The 25,538-nt window shown below is 46.1% G+C and overlaps 1 protein-coding gene across 1 annotated transcript in view; it reads left to right on the top strand.

The window, feature by feature from the left end:
• The first annotated feature begins 2,151 nt into the window (after positions 1-2,151).
• The window catches only part of Acvr1 (activin A receptor type 1), a 118,062-nt gene continuing 94,675 nt past the window's right edge, over positions 2,152-25,538 (top strand). The window contains exon 1 of the mRNA XM_057754948.1: positions 2,152-2,240. The gene's annotated coding sequence lies outside the window, so the exon portion shown is untranslated. The remainder of the gene's footprint in view (positions 2,241-25,538) is intronic.

Genomic DNA, 25,538 nt, shown 5'->3' on the forward strand with positions numbered 1-25,538 from the left:
ACTAGTCAAGGATGTTGCTAAATATATTTCAACATGTAGAATGGCAAACCCAGCTCAAAGTACCAACAGTGCCAAGGTTGAGAACTCCTGGAACAAGGTCCCTATGCCAGAGGGCTTCGCTCTATGTGCACAGGGCTTGTGAGAAGTTGTATCTCTGTCTGCTCTCTTATCTTACCTATACATATGTACACACAAAGTACAGTACAAGGCCACAAGTACTACACAGAGTCCTCCCATACAACTTCATAGAACACTGGGTAGTCACAGGAGAGCTGTTAGGAGGTCTTGAGCTAGGCACAGGAAGAACACAAAGCAGGCCAAGCTCCCTTGATTCACCTATCAGCAAGCCCTTATTAAACTAAATTCACACGCACAACCAGGCATGATGATATACGACAACCAACCAAACCCCCTAGCTTCCTGGCCTCCTGGAGGGGACTGTAAACATTTGGAGGACTAAAAGCATACACCAGCTTGAAGAGGTAGCTGCATTGGAACCTCACAACCACTGCCTGTCATTTCCCCCTCTTCGGTTAAAAGTGTGTTCAAGGTCAAAAACAGTGAGCTACTGACCCTTCAGCTAAATGTCACCAATGGCTCTGTTGCATTGTTTCATTGAGCAGGGATACAGATTGGTAGTCTTGCCTTGATCTGACCTGGAGTTTCCTCTCTGATCTCCACCAAATACAACTACATGGCCTTTCTAAATGAACCATCCAAACACAAAAGAACCAACAAGCTCCTTGTCTTTTTGCTTACACAACACCTGAAGGCTATTCTCTAGCTGTTCCTTGCACACATGCCTGTGTTACTAGCACGGCTGCAAACTCCTGCAAAGGCCAGACCTTCCATTTCCTTTGCAAGCGTCTACAGTGCTGCAGCCAGCGACCCAATAAATGCCCTCTGCATGAAGGGACATGTAGGGATAAAAAATTCTTGGTGTCACGATTTTACTTTGCTTTGTGAGAGGATTGTACATTATAAGCTTCTAGAGAGCAGAGAAAATGGTTTGGTGCACCATGTAAAATTTGATCCTTGCATGCCTTTTTTTTTTTTTTTTTTATGCTCCAGATAATATTAGCACACTGGGGTGTTTTTGTGTATCTAAGGACCGAGGTTGTCAGCCTCTCTGCGGCGGGGAATGTTCCTTCCTTCCCACTGTAAGCTCCCATGGCGCCTAGGACAGGGCGGGATTATTGCAGAAGCCCCCTTCCCCCGCGACTTGCTTATTATTATTACCAAGGAAGCAGACTGCGAAAATGGCAAACGCTTGCATAACCCCAGACCCTGCGAGGAAATGAGCAGAGTGGAAGGGGATCAGCAGGCAGGGCAGCGACGGCCTGGCCAAGGCGGAGCATTGAACACCCACCCCTCCGCCTGACACGCAGGGTTGAGGATGAGCGCACGAGCCCCCGCAGTCCCCGGCAGGCTGCCTGCCGCTCGCCCGCCCCGCGCCCCGGGAGCTGTCCAGACGGCCCCGCCCGCGCCTACCTGGCCGCTCCCCGCGCCGCGCTCCTTCCCTCCCCCCCCTGCGTCCCGCCAGCCCTGCTCGTAGCAGCCCGCAGCCGGGGCGGCCCGAGGGGTCGGAGGTCGGGGCGACGGGCGAGCGCGGCTAGGCTGGCGGGCTCCCCGGGGCCGGGCGCCTGCAGGGGGCGCGAGGAGCGCCCCGCCCCGCCGCCGGCCCTCTCCCTCCCGGCTCCCTGGATCCGCGCCGGGAGGAAATGATGTGTTGCTGCCTGGTTAATCACAGCTCCAGACACTCATTGGCCGAGCGCTCCGCAGCCACTTCCTCCTCCTCCTCCCGCTCCTCCCGCTCCAGCTCCCGGTCGCCGCCGCCGCCGCCGCCCCCAAGCGCTGGGGGAACTTTGCTGCCGCCGGCTCCCCGCCGCCCCCGGCCGAGCCCCGCGTCGCCGCAAGTTTCCTCCGCCCTCCTCCCCGCCCTCCGCCTCCCGCCCCGCGCCAGTCGTCTTCCCGGCTCCAGCCCGATCCCTGCCGCCAGCCTGCGTGCGCCCCGGCCCCGTGGCTGCCAGCCTCCCGCCCCGTGCCGCGCCGCGCCGCGCTCCGCCGCCGCAACCGTCGCCGCCGCCGGGGCCACCCGCCCGCGGCCCGCGGAGTTCCGGGCTCCTCACCGGCTGCAGCGCCCCGCCCCGCCCCGCGCCTCCCGCGCCGCCCTGCAGCGCCCCGCCGCCTCGCGCTCTCCGCCTCCCCGGGTTCAGCACCCGGCCGCCGCTGGACCAGAGGTGAGGACAGGTCGCTGGCCGCGCCGCCGGAACGGGGAGGATCGAAGGAGGAGGAGGAGGGAACCTAGCTGGAGGCGAAGCCGGGATGGGGGTGGAGGGTGGGCGTCTCGGTGCCTCCCCCTCGCTTTCATTCTTTCTCCGGCAAGCTGCGTGCCCTCTCGACAGGGGGAAGCCGCTGCGGAACGAAACTGTCTTGCTATGGGCCTCGGCTGCGGGTGGGATCCGGGGAGGGCAGAGGCTTGGAGCTGGGGTCTCGAGTGTGCTCGGGTGTGTGAAGGGTGAACTCCTGCAGGGTGTGCGCCTCGGACTTAAAAATCGATCTGGCCTCCCGGCCCCGGGCTCACCTTCCAAGCTGAGCTTGGCAGACTAAAGAGATTGGCGAGTCACCCCCACCCTCAAAATATCCATCCCTTCCAAGAGGAATTTTCTGCTGGAGAGACAGCCAATAAACTCTGTTCAACTCCCTCCCTCCCTCTGTCCTTCCTAGCTGCAGTTTCAAAAAGCTTCAAAGCCAGGAATGTGGGATTCATCTTGCGATCCCCAGAAGGCAGATGTGGTTACAGATGTTGCACGGTACTTTGCCAAGTTTAAAACCCTTCCTTCAACACTAACCAAAACAACGAAGCTAGAACCTTAGGCGCTCAGGGGAGAATTGTGGGCCTCTGGGTCACTGCGTGCATGGACTTCCGTCTGGTTCAGAAACTGGCTTGGCTCTGTCCAGTTTGTGCCAGATACGTCTCCCACCCTTCCCTACCTCCCTTTACCCCTGGAGTTCTGAACAACCACCCCCTTGCAGGGCAGAGGAGCGGCGGAGGAAGCTACTTGAAAAAGAAAAGAAAGGAAAAGAAAAGAAAAGAAAAAACCCATCCATTTTGTAGCAGAAGAAAAGTGTTGGTTAAAAAGTTGTCATTCATTTGGTGTTTGGAGAGAGGCAGACTGTAATGCAGTGGATTTGTTCCCTTTATTGGCTTTTTCTGCATTGTGGTTTGGGTGAATGGTATGAGATGATGGGAAATATCTCTGATCCCACACATGTTTAATGTAATTGTATGTATATGTATTTACGTTTGCTTAGCTATGTCATTTTTGAAAAAAAAAATCCCCAAATTGAGACCTAACCCAATGAGTTTAAAGAATCCTGTTCCTGAGAGGCAGACTGCTCTGACAGCCCAAGGGAAGGCGGTGGCAAAAAATAGACACCACCTCCCTTTTCCCCAAAAAATTCTTCCTGGAAAGGTGGTGTTAAGAAACTTCAGAGATGGGCTGATCCAAGTGGCGGGCCTTAAATGGAAACACTATAGTATGTCCTGGCACTAGTCTCTGGAGGTGGGTTGCTGGCCAGGGGCCCAGGCTTGGGCAGGCGGCAGACACTAGACTTGTGCTGACCTCAGACACTGCCTTGCCATGCTGCTCTACAGTTGGCACACTGCTTAAGTATGAAACCCAGGCCTCACCCATGGCACTCCTGGAGACAGTGCGGTCACGAGGTTATTTTAAGTCTGGATAGGCTCTGGATTACCATGCGAAGATCCAGTCCCTTGTTCTGTGATTTGGTTACTTTTGTTTTCTGTCCCGGGGCTGATGAATGGAAGGAAGCGTTCTGTGGCCGAGCTGCTGGCCTTAGGTTGCTGTCGCTTTGTAATGGGCCATAGCATCTCTGCTGCCATTGTATATGTGAATCCTCTGAGGTGATGAGTGACGAGGAGATAAACCCTGGCTAGACGGCAGAGATCAAGGACCGGCATGGGCATGCGCTGGCTTTGTGCTCTCTCTTTCCACTGTGTCGCTGAGTTTTGCTGGAAACAGAGCGTGTTTTTTTTAGATCAAACTTGATTGAGATAATAGCCTTACAACTTTTGCGCGTTGGACTAAAAATGATCACTTGAATCTGAATAAATTTCTTGTAATTGCTAAGTAATTACAGAGAATATTAAGGATGCGGAGTTAAAATGCCATATTCAGGAATGTAATGCGTTTCAGGAGCGAGGAACTTAATTTGATTAATAGCATTGTAATGAGTGCCCTCCCCTCCAGACTGGTAATTTACTAAGTTTTCTTCCTGCACTCAGGCAACGGGTGACAGTGGCTGAGTTGGTAAATAGAGGGTATCTTACCCATGCTTCTGCTCTTTCTAAGGTTGGACTGCGATTTGGTCATGATAGGCTTCTAGGTGTTTCTTTAGGTTGGATGCAGTAGTCGGCGAGTTGAGGGAGATACAGGACAGAAATGGATTTGAAAAATGATCTTGCTCTCCAAGGTCACAAAGAAAGAATCAATGCTGGGGGACCTGATCGCTCCTCTGTGGCTTTCTTGACTTGTTGGGTTCTTCTATCACGATTCATTTTCGTGTGATCGAATCTCATGTCCACCCCACCAGGGATTATGGAGAAGCAAAGTATGAGTGGGGAGCCAAACCCTTGGATATGTTCATGTAGAGTTAACGATAGGATGATGGGATGTGCCGAGTATGAGCCATGCAGCATGCCCACCTCCATATGAACACTTTGCATGCTTTCCCTTGTGCGCTTCTCCCGTAGGAACCTGAGGCTTGATAGATTTAGGCTGTGGAGTTCGTATTTGTTTTTTTTTTAAGTATGTTTATTTATTTATTATGCATACAATATTCTGTCTGTGTGTATGTCTGAAGGCCAGAAGAGGGCACCAGACCTCATTACAGATGGTTGTGAGCCACCATGTGGTTGCCGGGAATTGAACTCAGAACCTTTGGAAGAGCAGGCAATGCTCTTAACCACTGAGCCATCTCTCCAACCCTGGAGTTCGTATTTGACTCCATAACTCCTGGGACTCCAGAACACATGTCCCAGGCTCTTGTCGCTAGTGGTTGTCAAACTTTTTTTTGCAGCAGCTCAGTGTCACTTAACTTTAATTATTTCATATCGTGCTTCTTCGGTTTTAGATTTATTTTTTATTTTACATTTATGGGTGTTTTGCCTGCGTGTATGTCTGTATACCTCATGCAGTGTCTGTGCAGGCCAGAAGAGGGTGTTGGAACCTCTGAAACTGGAGTTATGAACCTTTGCTAGCTGCCATGTAGATGCTGGGAATCGAACCTGGGTACTTTGAAAGAGCGACCAGTGCTCTTGGCTTCTAAGGCATCTCTCCAGCCCCCTTTAATATTTTTCTTAAAAGAAAACCCAATAATTTAAAAACACCATCTTTTAAGAAGCAGCCAGCTCTTGGGTTAGGAAACAATGCAGTCATGAAGATAGAATCGACTTATACTGAGCCCTCAAATGCAAGGCGGTGGTTATGTGCGTCTGTGCTGCAGGGACCTGGGGTAAGGGCAAAGAAGGTCACACTATTGGTGACATCCAGATTTTTTGATTGAGGAATCGAGTTCATGGGTGCTGACTTTAGTTTTACACTTCATAAGCTACATACATGCTACATTTTTTCTCTGTGAAGCGATAAAGAAAATTAAACATAGTAATTAGCATAATGATTACTTGGGACTACTTCACTGCACTTTGCTGACTGTAGCCCCTAGCTTGCTTCCTTGCATGAAGGAGACACCTTTACTATTGGCTGGTTGACAAAACCATGGGTAATCATTTAAAGCTGATGAGTAAAGTTGAGGTATTGCCCCTTGTCTGTTTTCTGCTCCTTCTGCCCTCATTCCCTGTATCATGAGTGCCGGGACAGCCTGGGCTTCGCAGGGGTTTCTCCTGAGGGGCCTGGGCTGCGCTGCAGCTGGCCCTTTTCAGCGTCATCTCATCTCCAGGATGGGGCCCAGAATGGAGTCACAAAGCCTTTACGTGCTTGCGTGTCTAGCGGTGAAGCTAAGTGACTGCTCGGGACCGGAGTGCTGTTGAAGGGGGAGCAGTGCCTGGGGAAAGTGTTAGCAGTGTTAAGTTGGGGAGGCTGGGCAGTGAAGGATTTTAATTGGAATCCACAGTCTCCTGTGTTATTTTCCCAAGCAAGTTTTGGGCACTGTGGCTTTATTCCTGGAAATGAGGATTTGGAATTAGGTTTCCTGGTACCGAATGCCTTCTTTGATCTTTTGGAATGAAAACTCGGTGTTTTTTTTTTTCTCCCTGTGGCCAGTTCTAGCTTAGAAGATACGAAGGAAAGATTGGCCTCTTTTTTTTAAAAAAAAAGCCATTTTTGATAGTCCTGCTTGTTTAAGAATCAGAAGCACAGAGGCCTGGAGAGATGGTTTGATGTTGAGAGCACTGACCGCTCTTCCAGAGGACCTGGGTTCAATTCCCAGTACCCACATGGCAGCTCACAACTGTCTGTAACTCCAGTTCCAGGGGACCCAGCATTCATGACAAAACACCAGTGCGCATTAAAAAAACAATCAGAAACCCCACACTAGGTTTGGTCTGTTGCAAAGTACAGTCTAATAAAAACCTCTGTCGGAAAAAGCTTCATGGAATTGGTTTGGCTGGTGCATCCTGACTTTTAGTTGAGATGGAAGGTGGTTTTGCACCCCCCTCCACCCCAAACTAACTAGTAAGAGACCCATCAGGATAAAAAGAAGAAGGGAGGCTGCGGTGGTAGCCTAGTGGTTCAAGCCCCTGCATCACCATTGGGGGGCAGGGAGGACAAGGAGAAGAAAACTCAGCTTCCTTGATAAAAATGAACACACACACGCGCGCGCGCGCACACACACACACACGTTCGCCCTCCCCACCGTCCACAACTGCCCTCCCAGGCAGGGTTGGGAATCTGAGCCTGTTTGTGAGGATCGTCCCAGGTCCTGAGAGCTCGGCGTGTCAGTTTCCACTGCTTCATTGTTTGACTTCGGGGTTTTCGGTCCCAGACCAACATTCCACTTTGCCCATTAGGGTTGCTTCACTGTTTACTCTGGGTGCTTGGCCTTTATTTCAGTGACTGGGAAAGCCATTTCAGATTCTGCTCTTTCTAAATTCTGTGTAGATACATGTAGTGGCTGAAGGTTGTTTGGGGGCAGAGGGCAAAGTAAGCAGCCATAGCACAGATGTCCTGTTGGGTCTCCGAGGCCAACTCTCCACCCACTGGAAGGCCTGACCTTGACTCATCTGACCCTCTCTCACCACCTTTCCCTTTCTTTGGGAAAAGTCAGAAAAATCTCACCTCAAGGAAGACTGTGTCCTGATTTTCTCAGCCCGGCTATATTCTAAGCATTGTATCAGCGTCCCCCCCCCCCCTTGGGCCTTGATTCATCTCTTTGAGGTATTGACCTGAGAGTTAGTCATTCTTTATTTTATTCTTTCCCTGTGGTTTGTTGCCTTTCACTGACTTCAGACCTTTTCAGTTGTCTCACTGACTGCGCTCAAGGCAAGGACTATGTCTTTCTTGTCCTTTGTGTATCTTGTACATCTAACCCCGTACTGGATCAGAAAACCAGTACTTTCCTTTAGATAAATTCTAAAGAAGATTCATTTTAGTTTTAACTCCTCTCTCTCTCTCTCTCTCTCTGTCTCTCTCTCTCTGTCTCTCTCTCTCTGTCTCTCTGTGTGTGTGTGTGTGTGTGTGTGTGTGTATGTGCACATGAGTGCAGTGCCTGCGAAGTCCAGTAGAGGGCATTAGATCCTCTGGAGCTGGGTTACAGGTGGTTGTGGACTGTCTAATGTAGATGCTAGAAGCCAAACTTGGGCCCTGTGTAAGAGTACTATATGCTTTTAACTGCTGAGCCAGCTTTCCAACAATATGGAATGTTTTCTTAATCCTGAGAGGATGAAGGGATGACTGGATGTTATGGATGTAAAGGGACCCTGTATTTTAGTAAAGGGGACAGCACAGAGAAGAAAACCATCTTGATACCTGGTCCCTATGCATGGATGGGAAGCAAGTGGAAGACATATACTAGGTGAGGAAAGTGTATTTGGTACCCCTGCCCTGTTTTTATCTCTGTGATGATGATAAAAACCCAGGGCCTCACTCCTCCTAATGTGCTCTATGACTGAGTCCCCTCTTTCACCCTTGGCTGTAGCTTATACTTAGTAAATTTAGCAAATATTTATTTATTTATTTTTAATGTTTTATTTTAAACAATTTATGTGCATTGGTGTTTTGCCTGCATGTATGTCTGTAGGAGGGTGTCTGGTACCCTGGAACTGGAGTTACAGGCAGTTGTGAGCGACCATGTGGTTGCTGGGAATTGAACCCAGGTCCTCTGGAAAAGCAGCCAGTGCTCTTAACTGTTGAACCCCTTCAGTAAATATTTATTGCATTCCTTTCAGTGCACATTTTTTTTTCTCCTCTGTGAGTAGGTAAGGGAGACACTTCTATTCCAGGGTAGAACATTTTAACTCATTTTTTTGTTTCCACCGCAAGGAATCCTGCATTAATGTGGGACTCAAACACTGGCTAATCAAGCCCTTTATTCTGATTTTCTCCTGTGACAAGTGTGTGTTCCCAAAGAATTGGCAGTGAAAACCGAACACTAGACAGTGATTATGTCAGAGGGAAAGAAAGAATGTGAACATGCCAGGCAGTGGTGGCGCATGCCTTTAATCCCAGCACTCTGTGTCAGAGGCAGGCGGATCTCTGTGAGTTTGAGGCCAGCCTGGTCTACAGAGGGAGTTCCAGGACAGCCAGGGCTACACTGAAAAACCTTGGTTCAAAAAAAAAAAATTGTCAAGGAAAAGAATGTGTACAAGCTTTTTGGAAAATGTATAGAGTCCAAAGTAAACCCCTCTCTTACTGCATTTTAGGGGTTGACTTTGAGTGGATGTAACCACAAGGAACTGTTCAACCTGAACACTTGTTGCCTGGGCAGTTTGGTGACCTGTGAAAGCCAGGATTGGCCGTTCGCGGTTACACTGCAGCATAGCTGCCATTGAAAAGCAAGATTGCCCTAGGTTTTGCTTCTGCTTTAGCTGATGGAAGAATTATTGATTGAACCACTAAAAACATAACCTTGTGTTTTATAAGAAATAGACTGATGGAATAAAGAGAGGTGTGGGGCTTGGTGCTGCTCAGACTGAGATGGGAGAGGTGACGCTGTTTGGAGTGTGCAGCCTGTAGGTGAGGTCTGGAAAGGATCTCGAGGGGAAGCGGTTTGGAGCAGAGGGGCGTTTAGGATGACGCTGAAACCCAGGTTCTGAATGTTATTCACTTGTGGGTCTTTCTCCTAGTGGAAATATCATGTAGTTAGCTACTGTCCTGAGGTAATGCTGGTTGTCACCAAGAATGCCAGAGCACTTGAATTGTGTCTCTTTTTTTGGCTCCAGGGACGTAGACCAGACAGTTAGACCTAGGAATAGTGCGTAGGGGACAAGAGGACAGGCGGTGGCTGTCCAAAGTGACTTTTTTTTTTGGTAGGAAAAATGGTGAGGGACAAGTGAACTCAATGTTATTTTTTATGTGGTTTTTCAACGGGAAGGATCTGAGCCATTGTGGGCAGTAGGGGCTGGAACAAGTATCTTCCCAGTGCGGTCTAGAGAGAAACGGAGCAGCTCGTTCTGGAGATAGAACATTAGGTAAACATAAATGTTCAATGTCAGGGTTTTCAAAAGACTTTTGACTCACAGGGACACATTTTCCATTACGGTCTGGGACACACACACTTCTCCACATGCATATTAGAAACGAAACCAAATTATGGCGTTCACTAGACTATATTGTAATGCTTTCTAATTTCTGTTCAGTTTTTATTTAAAAATTCTGATCTCTATCTACTAAATTGATTTCAAAACTTGCTAATGGTTCCTAATCAGTAGTTAGGAAAAAAAAAGTGTTCTGTTCCAGGTATTGTGGAAATTAGCCTTAATTTGTTTATTGAATAGTTGCTAATCTGAGTGAGTATTTTGTCAGGTTTTTTTTTTTTTTTTTTTTTGGCATGAGAAAGCCTCCACCTCTCTCCTTCTCCCACCGTTTTCTTTTCTTAGTGCAAGAAGAATTTTTGCCTTTTTTTCAAATCATTTGAAAAGGGCTCATGTGGGACTTGCTGAGCCCCACCAATAGCAAAGATGGGGGCTGATTCATTTGAACTGGGCAGGAGCCCTCGGCTCTCTGTTTATGGAAACCATACTTAAATAAAATGGCTTCTTTCCGTTGAAGAGGCAAACAGGAGTAGCTACCTGCTCATACCGAAAAGATGGGAATGAAGTTTGGACGATGACGCCATCATGTATTACTCAAAAATGAAAAACGAAAGGTTAACTGTTGGCGTAAACAGTTCGCCCATTGCCATTGTCTTTATTAGTAAACGTTTCTGCATTCTTGCATCTTCTTCTTTTGCCTCTTCGGTCTTCATTTACTGAATGTTCATCATGTCTTCCTGTACTTGGGCTGAGCATGAAGCCTAATAAAACCAACTAGACTTGCAGGAATTTTGGAGGGGAGTTACGCATCTCCTGTAAGAGGCAGAGTAACTATCTCGGTCAGAAGGTCTAGAGAGAGAGGATCAGCCCAGCACCTGGCTGCTGTTTGGCCAGGCTCGGAAAGAGGTGTCATTTACGTTATCATCATGACAGATTTGTGTGTAGCTGTGAGATGGGCAGCATTCTGGAGATAGGTTCTGGTTCTAGTGAAGAGGAGGTAGTCGGTTTGCTGTGGGAGCCAGGGGGAAGACAGTGTTGACCGGACACATTTTCAGTCACTGGATCGGATTTTACATCTTGGCATTCCTCGGGAGAACATCCAAGACCTGGGAAAACAGGAAGGTGCAGTTCCCGTAGTGTACCTTGACTGTGTGGAGTATGCAAGGTGAAAGAAAGAAGAAAGGGTAATGTGGTACCTTGTGGTTTCCTGGGTTACTGGGAGAACAGGCCTGGAGCTGTGGATATGGGAGAGTTGATAGTGCTGTCTAGCATGTACAAAACCCTGGGTTTGATCTCTAGCACTGCCTAAGCCAGATGTACTGGTCGACACTTGTAATTCCAGCACTTGAGAGGTGGAGGAGGACCTGAAGTTGAGAGTTATCCTCAACTACAGAGGGAGTTTGAGGCCAGCCTGTCTTAAGAAGCTAAAAAGAATCTGGTCCTGAGCAAGCTATCCTGTGTTAGCTCATTTGATACTCTTATCCACTTGAAGTAGCTTCTTCCGCTAGACCCACTCTGCAGAGGAGAGACAGAAATTCGCGAGACACGACAGCGTGATCAGCCTGAGGTCACACATCTGAGCTTGAACCCAGGCTCTCCAGGTCACCATGCCCCTCCCCCCCATTGTTGCAAGTAAGGCTAGAAGTAGAAACTCCTAGTTCCCAGGCTAGTGTGCCTTAGAGTTACGTTATGGTTGGCACTGCATTTTAAACATTTCTTAAAAGCCGGGCGGTGGTGGCGCACGCCTTTAATCCCAGCACTCGGGAGGCAGAGGCAGGCGGATCTCTGTGAGTTCGAGACCAGCCTGGTCTACAGAGCTAGTTCCAGGATAGGCTCCAAAGCCACAGAGAAACCCTGTCTTGAAAAACCAAAATAAATAAATAAATAAATAAACATTTCTTAAAAGGTTGCCATTATTGAAGATGAGGTCATTTCCTACTAAAATAGCCCAACTTCCATTCGTTCTTGTGACTCCGCGATACTGGTAACCCCTTGATCCTGTTCCTGGAGGAAGCTGTGAGAGCCACTTGTGGTTGTCTGAAGGGTCATAGGTTCTGAGTTTGCCTCTGTCTCAGCTCACCCTGTTTTCTCCTAGACGCTGACATCTGCTAATAGTTGCTTCTTATCCCCTGTTCTTGCTCTGGGGTTTTAAGACCTCCCTAACCTGCCTTGTTTTTCCTACACTCTAATTGCACTGTCCTTGTGGCTGTGTGTGCTTGAGACCCTCACGCTGTTGGCCTCTAGGGAATTTGTTTGGTAGTGAGGATTTATTTCTCAGAAGCCAGGAAGAAACAATAATACTAGATGGAACAGGTTTTTAGTTTGGGGCTGGAGACAGAGTTTGTTGGATAACTCACTTGTGATGAGAAGGAGGGTGGGGTTGGAGTAAATGTATCTGACTTGTGGAAATTGCATGACTGGGGTAATGGTGTTGATCTTAAAGTATGAAGTTGGCAAGAGGAGCTTGTTTGGAACGGGATGAGGTTGCTGGGAGAGCAAGGGCACCGTAGAGTAGTTTTCTTTCGGTCCTGTGAGAAGTTGGGGATATAGCATTAGAATCCTGGAGGTGAAGATTTGGGGCTTTGGCTTATTTTGATTGGATCTGTGTTCCTGCTTGATGAGAGGATGAATGTGGGGGCGGCCCCTTTTGGGAATGGGGAGAGGTGGCCCAGAGCGTCCATGACAAAATGGACCCCGGGGCAAACAGTTCAGAGTTTCTTATTGACTTTTTGGGGTCAAGCGTCAAGCCTCTCACATGAATTAAATGTTTATCCTAAGGAAGGAATAAACTCAGCCGTTCCACTTCTCCACATGGGAGCTGATAAGCGTCTTTTCATAGACTCAGAAGCAGGTGGCCGCTGTCTTTGATAGATGACGACATCTGTAAGTTACACGCATGCTTTCCTTAGGTGAAACTGATTCTGTGACTTGAAGTTTTTATTCAAAAGTATTTATTTATCTTTGTATCATAGGTCATAGAAGAAGAACCTATTGAGTCCCAAGATGGGGGAAATTGCCAGAGGGTAATAATGACTCTCTGTGAGGTTTTATTCTGGCTAGGAATGGAATGTTCCTTGACCAATTCACATGAATCCATACCTCCATACCTCCACCTCCATCCAGCTTATTGTTTCTTGACTAGCTAGGTCCACCTCCGCTGCGTGGTCTTCTCCACCTGGTTGCCTTTTGATCTCCCAAAGGTCTGGACATTCTGTCTACAGGTGGGGTGATTCTTGCTCAGGCGTGGGTGCTGCTTATGGAAATCTTCCAGGAATTCACTCCTTTTCTTCTCATAGACTTGCAACTGCTTTCGGGGACGTGCAGCTCTGGCTTTTAAAAATTCAAGTTAACCTTTATTTATTTATTTATTTATTTATTTATTTATTTATTTATTTACTTATTTATTTTTTAACTTACATGCTAAAATCTTTATCTCACACGTACACATTCCAGGCGTTCCTGAACGCGTGTTTCCTTGGGTTTGGTTACTACTTGTGTTTCTGGCCGTTTACACTGTGCTCGGGATGCACGTACGTGTTACAAAACAGGAAGGAAAAGAGAACCCAGGAAAAAGTAGTTTTGTACTTCCACCTTCTGTTTTCTGTTATTAAAGGGAAGGCACCAGTCAGTCAGAGGAATTGTTGCAGCTCAGTTCAGGAGTGCTTGTGTCGCATAGGGAAGACCCCCGCTTTAATCCCCAGCATCAAAAAGAAGAAAAAAAATCCAAGTTCGCCATTTTCTCAGTGGTAACATTTAATTATGTTTGCAGTCTTATACTAATGGTGGCGTGTTTATTAGATACAGAATTTTACCATGGTTCCCAGGATGGCTCAGGGTTCCTGGAGTCAAGCAGTCATTTTGCATTGGCCTCTCAGGTAGCAAAAACTCCAAGTGTCCGCCACCGTTCTGACTGTGAATGATCTTTGTTTCTATGTGTGCTGTTCTTTGTACAAATTTCAGTTCTGTACCTGTTTTTTTGTTTGTTTGTTTTTGTTTTAACTAGTCTTGGAAAACTTCTCTGTTCATATGAACAAAGTTGTCTTCTTATTTACTTGCAGTACTGAGGGCCTCTCACCCCGCGTGTGCTAGGTGAGCACATCTCTGAACTGCCTCTTTTACTTTGGATCACCTTGTATTATGTACTATAACTTATGTTTGCTTTAGACAACCTTGTGTGCTGTAGCATTGCAGTGACTGAGTTTATAGATGCAGAAATGTTTATTGACTGTGTTTATGCATGCAGTCTTGCATTGACTGCGTTTATGTATGCAGTCTTGCATTGACTGTGTTTATGTTTGCAATAGTTCCCCCATTATCCACGGTTTTACTTCCTGCTCTCAGTTGTCATTGCTCAACTGTGGTTCGAAAATATTTCATGGAGAGTTCCAGAAATAGTTTTAAGTTTAAAATAACGTTTACTATGCGATATCATTTTAATTATTTTGTTTTATTATATGACCATTAATCTTCTACATGGTTTGTAAATTGTGCTTTTGCATAGGCATGTCCATTCTAGGGAGAACTGGGGTTCACGTACGTTTCAATGCTCTCCACTGAAAGCGCCCACTGGGTGTCTTGGGGCGTCTCCCTTGAGGGGGGAGCATACTGCTTACTGAACATCTGTGTCTGGACAGCTTGATTTACTAATTCCTGCACATCTGAGAATAAATACCGATGATTGCTCTTTGCTTTGTAACTTTATTGAGGTAGCAGTGTGCATCAGGCTTTTCGTATGTGTTTGGGGAACACAATGCATGGTGAGGATGCAGGACCCAGCCTTGTCTGCTTTTGCTGAAAGCCGGTTATGTGGTCAAAGAAAGTAATTTTATTTTCAGTGTTTTCCTGTCTGTCAAGGAAGGCAGGAATTATTTAGCGCTGGTTCTTCCTAATGTTAAATAATTCTCTAGTCTCTCTTTTTTTTTTTTTTTCGGTTTTTCCAGTAAGTGGAGTCTGGTGATTTTTTTTTTTTCCCCTATGTAAGTTTAAGTCTGTGAGTAACTGTGGGCTTTGGAAGCCTTGCAAACCACAGCTTTACTTTGATTGTTTTAAAGTACCATGTCTGCCTATGTATGTCAAAAGCGGAGCTTATGTGGCTGATGGCTGAATTTTTTTCTAAAAAAAAATGTTGCGAGTGATAAGTAAGCATTTAGTGACCAAGGAACTCATATAGTCAGCTTTCTATTATTGATCACGGATAGAGACAGTGGGTTTTTATACTTAGGGAAAAAGTTTTATTTTTTAATAGCTTTAAAAAACTAATAGGCTAGTGATGGACAGTCTATAAGAAACAGCAAAATTTTATTTATGATTTTGGAGCAGATCAGAGGAGACTGCTTTTGATCATGTTGTAAGATTTAGAAAATACAATAAGGTTTATTTCTGAAGCACTTAGTCAGCATTTTTTCCTTGGTGGTGCTGGGACTGGAACCCAGGGCCTGTGTAAACCAGGGAGAGCTGCAAGGCTGAAGTACATCTTGTAGGGCTTAACCACTAGGACACTCGCTGTGTTTAATAATGCCATTGACACCTTTGCACTAACCAAGCTAGATATAGCTAAAATTTTAAACACATAGCATCATATAAAATTCATGTTTGTTCTCTGTCCTGGATTTTCCCTTTAGAATTGGTTCCCACAGCCAAGCACTGCATTTGACTCTTTCATTTGATCCGCTTGGAATTTTTGGATAGCTAATATAATAAACTTTTTTCTAGAACATTTTTGAGCCCTTGGTTCCCCCCCCCTTTTTTTGGTATTTATTAAACCTCTTTCCATATACAAATTTATTTACATAGCTGTAGCGAAGACAAAACCAAAACAGAGCAGCTTAGATATTCTCTCGCAGAAATGAAGTTTTATTTGTTTGTAAAACTGAATCCTACGTAGTCCCCTAAAACGATGACTTCAGATGACTGTTCATGGGAGCATCATACATTTTTGGGGAGACAGGGTCTCTTTCAGGCCTGGAACTTGCAGTGATCCTCCTGCCTCTGCATGCAGTGCCAGGATTATAGGTGTCTGCCACCACAGCCAGCTCAGGATCATAGTTTGAATTTTCCTTAGTGCCATTTAGATCGATGGTTATGAAGCTGTGCCATAAAGGGGGAGACAAGCTCCTAGGGGATACACTGCGACAGTGGCAGCTGCCATTTCCTGTGACATCGTGCCATGGGCCGTGATGATTAGGAGAGACAGTCAGTAAGCACAAAGGAGTGGAGTAAATATCAGGACCTTAGGTCACCTCTATAAGGTAGCATTAAAGATGGCCTCCTTCCTTATAATGGCGATTCACAATATTGCGACTTTTGCTCCTCTTGAGTAAAATCTACCCTGTCTCTATAGGGTTTTATGCCTATGTGAGGATTTAAACAATGATCTGGTAGCTACACTTTGGAGAGGCTGGCTTTAATTTTACATAGTGCAGGCGTATTTGATTGGTGCGAGTGTCTAATTATAATTATTGACACAGTTCTAATGCTGTTTTAAGTGTGATATGTCCGTGATTTTGATAGCTCTGACTGCCTTGGGCCCGCCATGGCAGTCCTCATAGAGGGTTGTTTAAACTTCACATTGTGGGAGGGATTCTCAGTGAAGTGGATGCTGGGGGAGCTTCAGGGGTCATCTTCCAGGGCAGTGATGTTTGTGAGCTGCTTGTGGAAGTTCAACACAAGTTCTCAGGTAGCCTAGGGCCATCCAGGCAGAGGCTTGGGCGGTGGGGGGTGGGGGAGACGACAGCATCTGCATCCTTTAAAAGTAAACATCAGCAGTGATGTCTCAGTGAATGCTAATGGGACCAGAGATGAGGCAATGGTGTCTTTAGAACACAGACCTACCAGGAATCCTGCTGAGCTGGATTCAGCTTCTCACTGCCCTTAGCAGGTCCGTTTGTTTGTTTGTTCTTCGAGACAGGGTTTCTCTGTAGCTTTGGTGCCTGTCCTGGAACTAGTTCTTGTGGACCAGGCTGGCCTTGAACTCAGAGAGATCCACCTGCCTCTGCCCCCCAGGTGCTAGGATTAAAGGCGTCCTCCACCACCACCCTAATTTGAATGCCTTTAGAAGTCTGAGATCCAGTGAGGCAACAGCAAGCAGTAATATGCAAGAGAGCTGGGAAGGGACCAACCACGTGCTAAGGAGTATTGATTTTGATTTTTTTAAAGTATGGTTGATAATTCAGAAATAATAGAGGACTCTCATTTTCTAAATAATGTGTGTGTGTGTGTGTGTGTGTGTAAGTCCCAGGTCAGTGTAGACTTTTCCCATTGCTCTCCACCTTTATTTCTTGAGACAGGGTCTCTCACTGAAACTAAAGCACCTTAGGCCTGGCTGTCCAATGAGCTTCAGGGTTCTTTCTGTTCTTGAGCCCTGAAGCTGGGTTTGAAGGCCTGTGTTACCATGCCTTGTTTTTACATGGGTTCTTGGGATCCGAACCCAGGTCCTTGTGCTTGTATGTAGCACACTTTTCTGACTGAACCATCTCTCCAACCCCCACAAATATTTCTTTTGCCAGGTAAATGCAAATTTAGCTCCATCCCTGGACCCCATGGGGAAACTGACACAACATAGTTGTCCCCTGACCCCCACATGTGTGCTGTGGTATGCCCCGCCCCCCATCCTTGTGCACACACAGGAGTAATAGATTTTTAAAAAATTAAAGAAAAATCAGGAACTCAAATCACACCGCGGGAGTTCCACTAAAAAGGTCCCCAAATAAGTGTGCGAAGCACATTGTCTCAGACAGTGTAGAAGGTGAACCGAGAGTTCCGAAGCGTCTGTGATGAGGAAAATCATTAACTTAATCACTTCTACTGGGACATCCCTGGGGTCTTCCAAATTTATTCCGCAGAGGAACCCTGTGCAGCTGTTAACACCCCAGGCTTAGCAGACTGCCTTCTGCTGAGTACTTTCTGGGAAAGCCAGCATTGCTTCTCAGGCTCATAACACTGCTTATCTGTGTTGGGAGGCCAGCTGTCCGGGCTTGCCTGGGAACCAGGGATGTCCTGGGATATAGGACTTGTAGTATCGAGGTCCCGAGCCAAAGCTGGGATTCTATTTGCTTATCATACATAGGAATTTTCTTTCTTTCTTTCTTTTCCTTAAACACCAGCCGCAGCCACTTTCTGATGGAGTGGTTCCCAGTCTTGTTTACATCCCTGTATCCCATCCCAGTTGCTAAGCGTGTGACTAAATTGGTCTGGGATACTATGGAATGTTTCAAAGGTCCCCCAAGTTATCCTACCATCTATAAAAGTTGTTCAAAGCAATTAAATGTGTGGGAATGTAGTCTTGATGTGTCGCTTACGGATTGATTTTAATATGCAATAGAAAAGAACATTATCCATGAAAAAGAAAAGAGCCGAAATGCCACTTAGTAGCGTGCCAGGGGACCGCAGTCCTCCATGCTCTACACTGTGGGAACACTCTAGAAGGACTGGCAGGCTGGAAGGGCAGTGAGGAACACAGGCCTCTATTTAACAAGGGTGTGGCTTTAGAGGTTTTTAAGACTGTTTGGAATACTGAACGGCTGGGACGTGGTTCGGGAGGGGACAGGGTCTGGGGTAATTAGCTGTAGGTGAATACTGGAAGGTGACTTGGATTGATTGGCCTCGGCGCACTCGGTGGAACTGTCTAGAATGAACAGTTTAGGGGAGAGCATGGGGCAGGGTCACATAAGCGTTTTTACCTAGTGCAGGCAGTGGGGAACCACATTCTTCAGGGAGAAAGGTCAGAAAGTAGAACAGGCCTGGGGTCTGCCATGGGTGTCTGGAAAAGAGCAGTGTGGGTATAGCTGGTGGGTGGCTAGCACCCTAGGAACGGTGCCTACAGAGCTGATTTGTGTTGGTCATTTACGACCTCTTAAGTGTTTATTCTATGGATTCAAGATGAAGTCACATTATAATGGGTCAAGAAGGAGGAGGTAGCTAGCTGGAACTAAGGACTTTTCTAGAAGTTTTTCCTAAAGAAAGGGCTTGAGGTAATAATACTGGACCTTAGGAAATAGGCCCTGGCCTGATGATTAGACACCTCTTATTCATGGAGACTATTCCAAGAGTAAACACAGACGGGCTGGTCAGATACTCAAAGGAGGCAACAGAGTCTACCAGGGCTCCATGAAGTAGTTTTGCAATATAGCTAGCTCACGTTTTGCTTTGTTTTATTTTGTTTTCCCCCCCCACTTTCTCTGAAGCTTCTCTTGTCGTTTCCCAGACACAGCAGCTGAAAGGTCAGAACTGACGCGTTTATAAATGCCTTTAAGGGTTCTTTTTATGGTGGCGGTAAGATTGTATGTGATGGTGAGTCAACCTTTGTTCCCTCCCTTCTGAGATTACACAGAGCAGGACACTGGTGGCCCTCTCAGGTCCCTCCTGCAGGAAGCAAGGCTGACAATAGGATTATTCCACTTTTCAGGGAAGTTTGTATAGAGTAAGGACTTAATGATGATTAATGATTTTCGGGATGTGTCCAAGATGGAAGCATGATTTTTGGTGTGGTGGTTTTTCCATTATATTGATGGGGAGTATGCTTAAAATTTTTTCTTTTTGTTTTGTTTTCTGTTTCTAGTGTTCATAGTTTTTTTTTTTTATTTATTTATTTTATTTTTACTAAATTTTTTATTTACTGCTGCCCTGAGACCTTGGATGGTGGTAGTGATGGTGGGTAGAGGGGTTCTTCCCACTCATAAGATGTTTCCTGTTACCTTTGAGTGAGAGTCACAGGAGCACAACAACAGGATTGACAAAGACATCATGCATGGATCATGTAGCTTGAACTTGTGTCATGAATGGGCCATGCAATTATCTTGAGGTCAGTGCTATTGTTTTGCATGTTTTGTAAACATTTAAAATGTACCTGGCCTTCTCACCCTAAGAACATTCCCTCTTCAGATGCCTTTTTGATTTATGAAGAAATTGTGTCCCAATAAGTTTTTTTTTTTTTTTTGGTTTTTGGAGACAGGGTTTCTCTGTGGTTTTGGAGCCTGTCCTGGAACTAGCTCTTGTAGACCAGGCTGGTCTCGAACTCACAGAGATCCGCCTGCCTCTGCCTCCCAAGTGCTGGGATTAAAGGCGTGCGCCACCACAGCCCGGCAATTGTGTCCCAATAAATTCAGCATAAGTCGAAAATATCCAGAGTCAAAACACGTTTTAACCCAGTGACAGCTTAGCTTATTGGTGATGTTATTCTAAAGAACCCTTATGCCTGAGGCTGAGCTGAGAAGGGGAAGGAGTATCTTATCTATTATAACTCTGGGGGAAAGATCACAATTCACATTAAAAATAAAACCAGTAAAACCATTTGTGTGTGTGTGTGTGTGTGTGTGTATGTGTGTATGTGTACGCACGTGTGCGTGCACTTGCTTCCAATGCACATTTATAGAGTTCGGAGAATAATTTGGGGGAGTTGCGTTTTTCCTTCAACTGTGGGTTTCAGGGATTGAACTCAGATCTTCAGACTTTGGTGCTAGTGCCCTGGCCATTTTACTAACCCCCCAATTTCATATCTTTTTCACTTCTCCTCTTCTTCCTCATCCTCTTTCCTTCCCTCCCTCCTCCCTCTTCCTTCCTTCCTTCCTTCCTTCCTTCCTTCCTTCCTTCCTTCCTTCCTTCCTTCCTTCCTTCCCTCCTCCCCTCTCTCCTCCCCCCCTTTCTTTGAGGCGGAGTCTCTTCCTCTATATAGTCCTGGCTGCTTTGGAGCTTGCTATGTATACCAAGCAGATGTCAAACTCACAGAGACCCACCTGCCTCTGCCTCCTGAGTGCTAGGCTTAAGGGTCTGTGCCACAAAACCTGGCTTTCCTTTCTTTCTTTTTTTAAATTTAAATTTTTCATGTAGCTTTTTTTGAGACAGGGTGTCTTTGCGGACAGTCTGGTCTTGAACAGACAGAAATCAGGCTGCCTCTGCCTCTCAAGTGCTGGATTAAAGTTGTGTACCACCATGCCTGGCCTCACATTGAAGGAAACATTTATTATTTTGTGTGTATGATGTATGGGTAGGTGTGTACATGCCGTGGCAGGCTCTGTGAAGTCAACTGTCCCTTTTCACCTGTAATGTGGATTCCAGGGATGGAACCCACCCAAATTACCAGGCACATCGGCAAGTGCCTTTACCCTCTGTCTCCCAGATTCCCATTTCTAAGTAGGGGTTATAGGATAGAGTAAATGTCCATGAGTCGAGCCGTCATAAACCAGATTGAGTGTGTTCTAATACACTTTATGTTGAGGCTGCCTCCTTATGAGAGCCTCTCATGCACTGTGGAGCAGGGACCGGCACAGAGATGACTCAAACCTCCTCAAGGAGCTGACAGTCTAGAAATAATACCTTATTCAGTAACTCTCACGGACGCTCTGGATTACATGTTGAGAACAGAGGAATTGTTATTGTGTTATACTTTCTCCTTCTTAATCACAACGAACCACTGTCAAGTTTTTAATCCACCAATCTATCTATGTATCAATTATCTATCTATCTATCTATCTATCTATCTATCTATCTATCTATCTATCTATCAATCATCTATCAGTCTGCCTGTCTGTCTGTCTGTCCTATCATATATCCATCCATCCATCCATCCATCCATCCATCCATCCATCCATCCATCCATCCATCTATCCATCCATCTATTTTCTGATGAGTCATTAAATCTATAATATTAGGATTTGGAGAAAGGGAATGATTGGAGAATAAAGTGATGGAATCAGAGAATCAGAATAAGAGGCAGTAGTTTGGTTAGTGAGGGGTTCTGCCTGAGCTGTAAACAGTTGAAAGTAGGTGAGAGTCATTCGGGAAGATGGGAAGATGCAAAGGAGCACACCAGTGGGGCCTGAGGATGGGATAGGAGAATTCAGTCCAATGTCTTAGAGGGGAACGTGGTAGACGTCTTTCCAGCCTTACTTACAGCCACAGGATGACAAAAGCATATAATATTTTTTTTTTCTGTCTCTACTAAGCGCTGGTAGAGTGTAGTTTCTTTTGTGCAATTCAGTTTGCATGGCAGTTTAAAAAAAAAACATATTTCTTAGGGTAAAGAAAAGCCATAAAAATTGGACTCTCTCTTGTGTTGATATTAAAATTTTAGGCTGTTTCATTATGGAGGAAGGAATGTTTTAGTCATCAAAGAGACCGAGGAGGATGAGTTAATGTTTGGTCATCGGAAGATGTAGCATTAAGAGCTTATTTCTTCTGGGAGGAGCAAAGGGCAATCGATGAGTCAGGCAGACTCTTAAGTCATTCCCCTCCACTTGGTTCTGCTACTCTCCTGCTAAAGGACCACAGACCCAGCAAGTACAGCTCAGACAGTGATGCATGCTGCCGTTTTTGTTTTTGTTTTTTTTGTTTTTTTTCCCGAATGGGAAGACCTCCTGAGAGGACACACGGCGGTCCACCACAACTATGATTCTTAAGAAGCTGGCATCTATCTATCTGTCTGTCTGTCTGTCTGTCTGTCTGTCTGGGCTGTGGCTCCAAGTGGCCTAGAACTCACAAAGTACCCCACGCTGGCTTTGAACCTGAGGCATACTCCTGCGTTAGCCTCCCCACTGCTGGCATCCCAAGCACAAGCCTCTGTGCCTTAAAGCTGGCACGACTGACTATGGGGGTACATGTGAGTTGTTCAGCTAGGGAATATGCTCTAGTTTAGTTGGTTTGAAACCTCAAAGTGCTGTTTACGATTCTGACTGGGCAGTGTTCTCCCTTGCGCTGAGCCATAGAAGGGGCCGCGCTGGCTCATAACCCCGGGAGAGTGGAAGCATACTTTGTGGATAAGGACACTTTTTGGGGCGCTTGATGTTTCTTAGTCTTGTGGCAGAATCTTCGGTCTCTCTGTACCTGATGCTGGTGGATTCTGTTATTTTAGTTTTAATTCTTGGTAGCTCAATCTGACCTGGAACGTACTATGTACATCAGGAGGCTGGCTTTGGAATGACAGAGATGCACCTACCTCTAGCTACCTCCTTGGTGTTGGGATTGCCACACCTGGCAATAATCTTCCATTTTTGTGGAGATAGAAGCGATTGCCAAATATTTGTGTAAATCAGTGGAAGGCAATTAGAAATATGTCTCTCAAAGAGGAGAATGAAATGTTAAGAAATAAAAAACTGTCTCAGTCTTTATTTTCGGGTCTGTTTGATTCAGGTTCCTGTTCTTCAGCTTTCTTTTGTCTTTGAATACTAACTATGTTTCAGGTTCTCTGCCAGTGACACAGGCCCAGAGGTGCTATTCTGGGCTTCCAGAGAATTCACAGCTTAGCGAGGGAGCCGCACGAATAGGTGGCTGGGTTCAGTTTCGGAAGTGCGTAAGGTGTGCAGTGTACAGCAGAGATGGGGGGGGGGGGACACACCTACTTGCTTTCGGGAAAGCGTGTAGACAGGTCTTGACAAGGGTGGTTACTAAGGTTGTAAGACTTTGAGTGGCAAGTTTGCTTTGTGATGTAAGGAAGGGTACTCCAGCTTGGAGAACATTCCACACAGAGGTGGAGGGCATAGCCGGAAAACATGGCACCTGCCAGGAACCTCAGATAGTTCAGGTAAACAATAGCATACAGTGAGTGTACCCTAATGGTGTTGTTGGGATGCAGGGCTGGAGAGGTGGGGAGGGGATTTCCTCACTGAGTGAGACTGCTTACTGTTTGCTAGACAGTTCAGACATCCTTCTCCAACTTTGTTCCTATTGGGGAACTGCAGGCAGGAAAGAGAGTTGATTAGATTTGAATTTTGGAATCATCACTAGCAACAGTTTTGAGGTTGGCCTTTTAGACGTTTATCTATAGCAGGCACAGTGGGACACACCTGCAATCCCAGCACACAGGTGGTTGAGGCAGGAGGCTTGATATCTGTAAGTGAGCCAGGTCTACATAGAAAGATCCTACTTCTTTTCACTTCAAGGAAGCTCTTCCTGGCTTCTCTGGCCACCCAAATTGGCTGTCTCTGTCCCCGAGGTTTGAGGCCCTTAGTAGGTAACACGGAAGGACCACCTGAACAGGATCCCACGACAGCTGCTGCAGAGCTGTTCAGATAGCAGAGATGGCAGGGCAGCCGAAGACGCCGTCGAGATGCTCTGAGCTGCACGGAGTTGGGAGCTTATGGATTATTTCTGTATTGTCAGTTTTCACATCCGCATTTGTCTTATGTCGCCCAGACTGCTGTATTTGGGAGGGTCACACTGTCCTACTCACTGAGTCTGGCTGCCAACACAAATCTGAAAGGTGCTGCATCAGTTCTGCGGCTTGTTCCATGTTCCCTTGCCCTCTGCTTACCACTTGTCTTTCATCCCTACCAGTGTAGGACCTTATTTTTGCTTATTTCTTAGTTTATCTGGTCCATATCAATACGCTTTTTTTTTTTTTTTTTTTGGATCATGATTATCACTTAGGAAAGATTTGAGTCTAATCATTACACTTGTGGTAGTTTGAACGCAATTGGTTCCCATAAGCCCGAAGGGAGTGGCACTATTAGGAGGTGTGGCTTTGTTGGAGTAGGTGTGGCCTTGTTGGAGGAAGTGGGTCACTGTGGGAATGGGTTGTAGTCTCCTATAGTCAAGCTACTCCCAGTGAGATAGACTATCTTCTTGTTCCCTGCAAGATGTAGCCAGCGCCAAGTCTGCCTGCCCACTGCCATGCTCCGTGCCATGACGATAATGGACTGAACCTCTGAAACTGTAAGCCACCACCTCAGTTAAATGTTTTTCTTTATAAGAGCTGCCGAGGTCATGGTGTCTCTTCACAACAATAGAAACCCTAAGCCTGCTCTTGATGTAGAAACTGAGCAGGTGTGTTTCTTCAACGTTCTGTCCATATTAAATTGCAAATACTTCATAAGAGGTCTCGTTATGCTTTGCTGAAGCCGGATGTGTACAAATCGGGGATCTTACTGGAGAAGGAAACTGTGTCGCTCCTGTTCATTAAAGTGAGTTTAAGATCTGCTCCCAGAGCTTGCGGGGGACTTCAGTTTGCTGTCCAGAGTCTCGTGGAATGGTCATTATAGGTGTTCTGTAGCACCTAGTGTTAGATCAGTTCAGGTGTTTCTTTGTTGACATACATTGCTCCAAAGTTTGCAGTTTTCTGAAATTGCTTTCCTCTTTTTGAATTTCCATTTTCAAAGTTCTCTGAGTGTTCATTGTTCAATAAGGTAGCTGCCAACCCTAGTCTACCTAGAGATGCTGCTGTCTCTAATGAATCTACTGACTTCAAGTTGAAAGCCTTTGCAGGAAAGGCCGATTCATGGAGCAGAAGGTTAAGGCCGACTATTCCTGGAATTAAGATCAGAGCATGAAGGAGCAAAATGGCCACAATTCAAGCTGTTAGGCTTGCTCATTATCCCTGCTGGTTTATACATGTGTATTTATGGCCTGTGTCTTCTGCTAATACTGAGTCGTTTTTGAAAACGAAGTAAATGCGAATAAACGCGTGTGTAGAAATACTTTGTATAATCGTGAGTAGTGTGCCAAGAGTTACTGAGCTTCGAAAAAAAATATATATATAAAAGAAAGCCCCCTAAGTCGTCAGCTTTGGCATATGATTCTAATGCCACTAACCTAGGTAGGTTATCCAAATGCTTTACGATGTTTGCCAGCTCTTCCTGGTGCCTGCGTGTTCTGAACAAGGGCCACAAATATACATGTATAAAGCAGCAAGAACAACCAGCAAGCCTGGGCAGTGGTGGCGCACGCCTTTAATCCCAGCACTCGGGAGGCAGAGCAAGGAGGATCTCTGTGAGTTTGAAGCCAGCCTGGTCTACAGAGTGAGTTCTAAGACAGCCCAGGCTACACAGAGAAACCCCGTCTCAAAAAAACAAAAAAACAAAACAAAAACAACAAAACC

The sequence above is a fragment of the Chionomys nivalis genome, chromosome 22 (assembly GCF_950005125.1).
Source record: "Chionomys nivalis chromosome 22, mChiNiv1.1, whole genome shotgun sequence".
NCBI classification, from domain to species: domain Eukaryota; kingdom Metazoa; phylum Chordata; class Mammalia; order Rodentia; family Cricetidae; genus Chionomys; species Chionomys nivalis.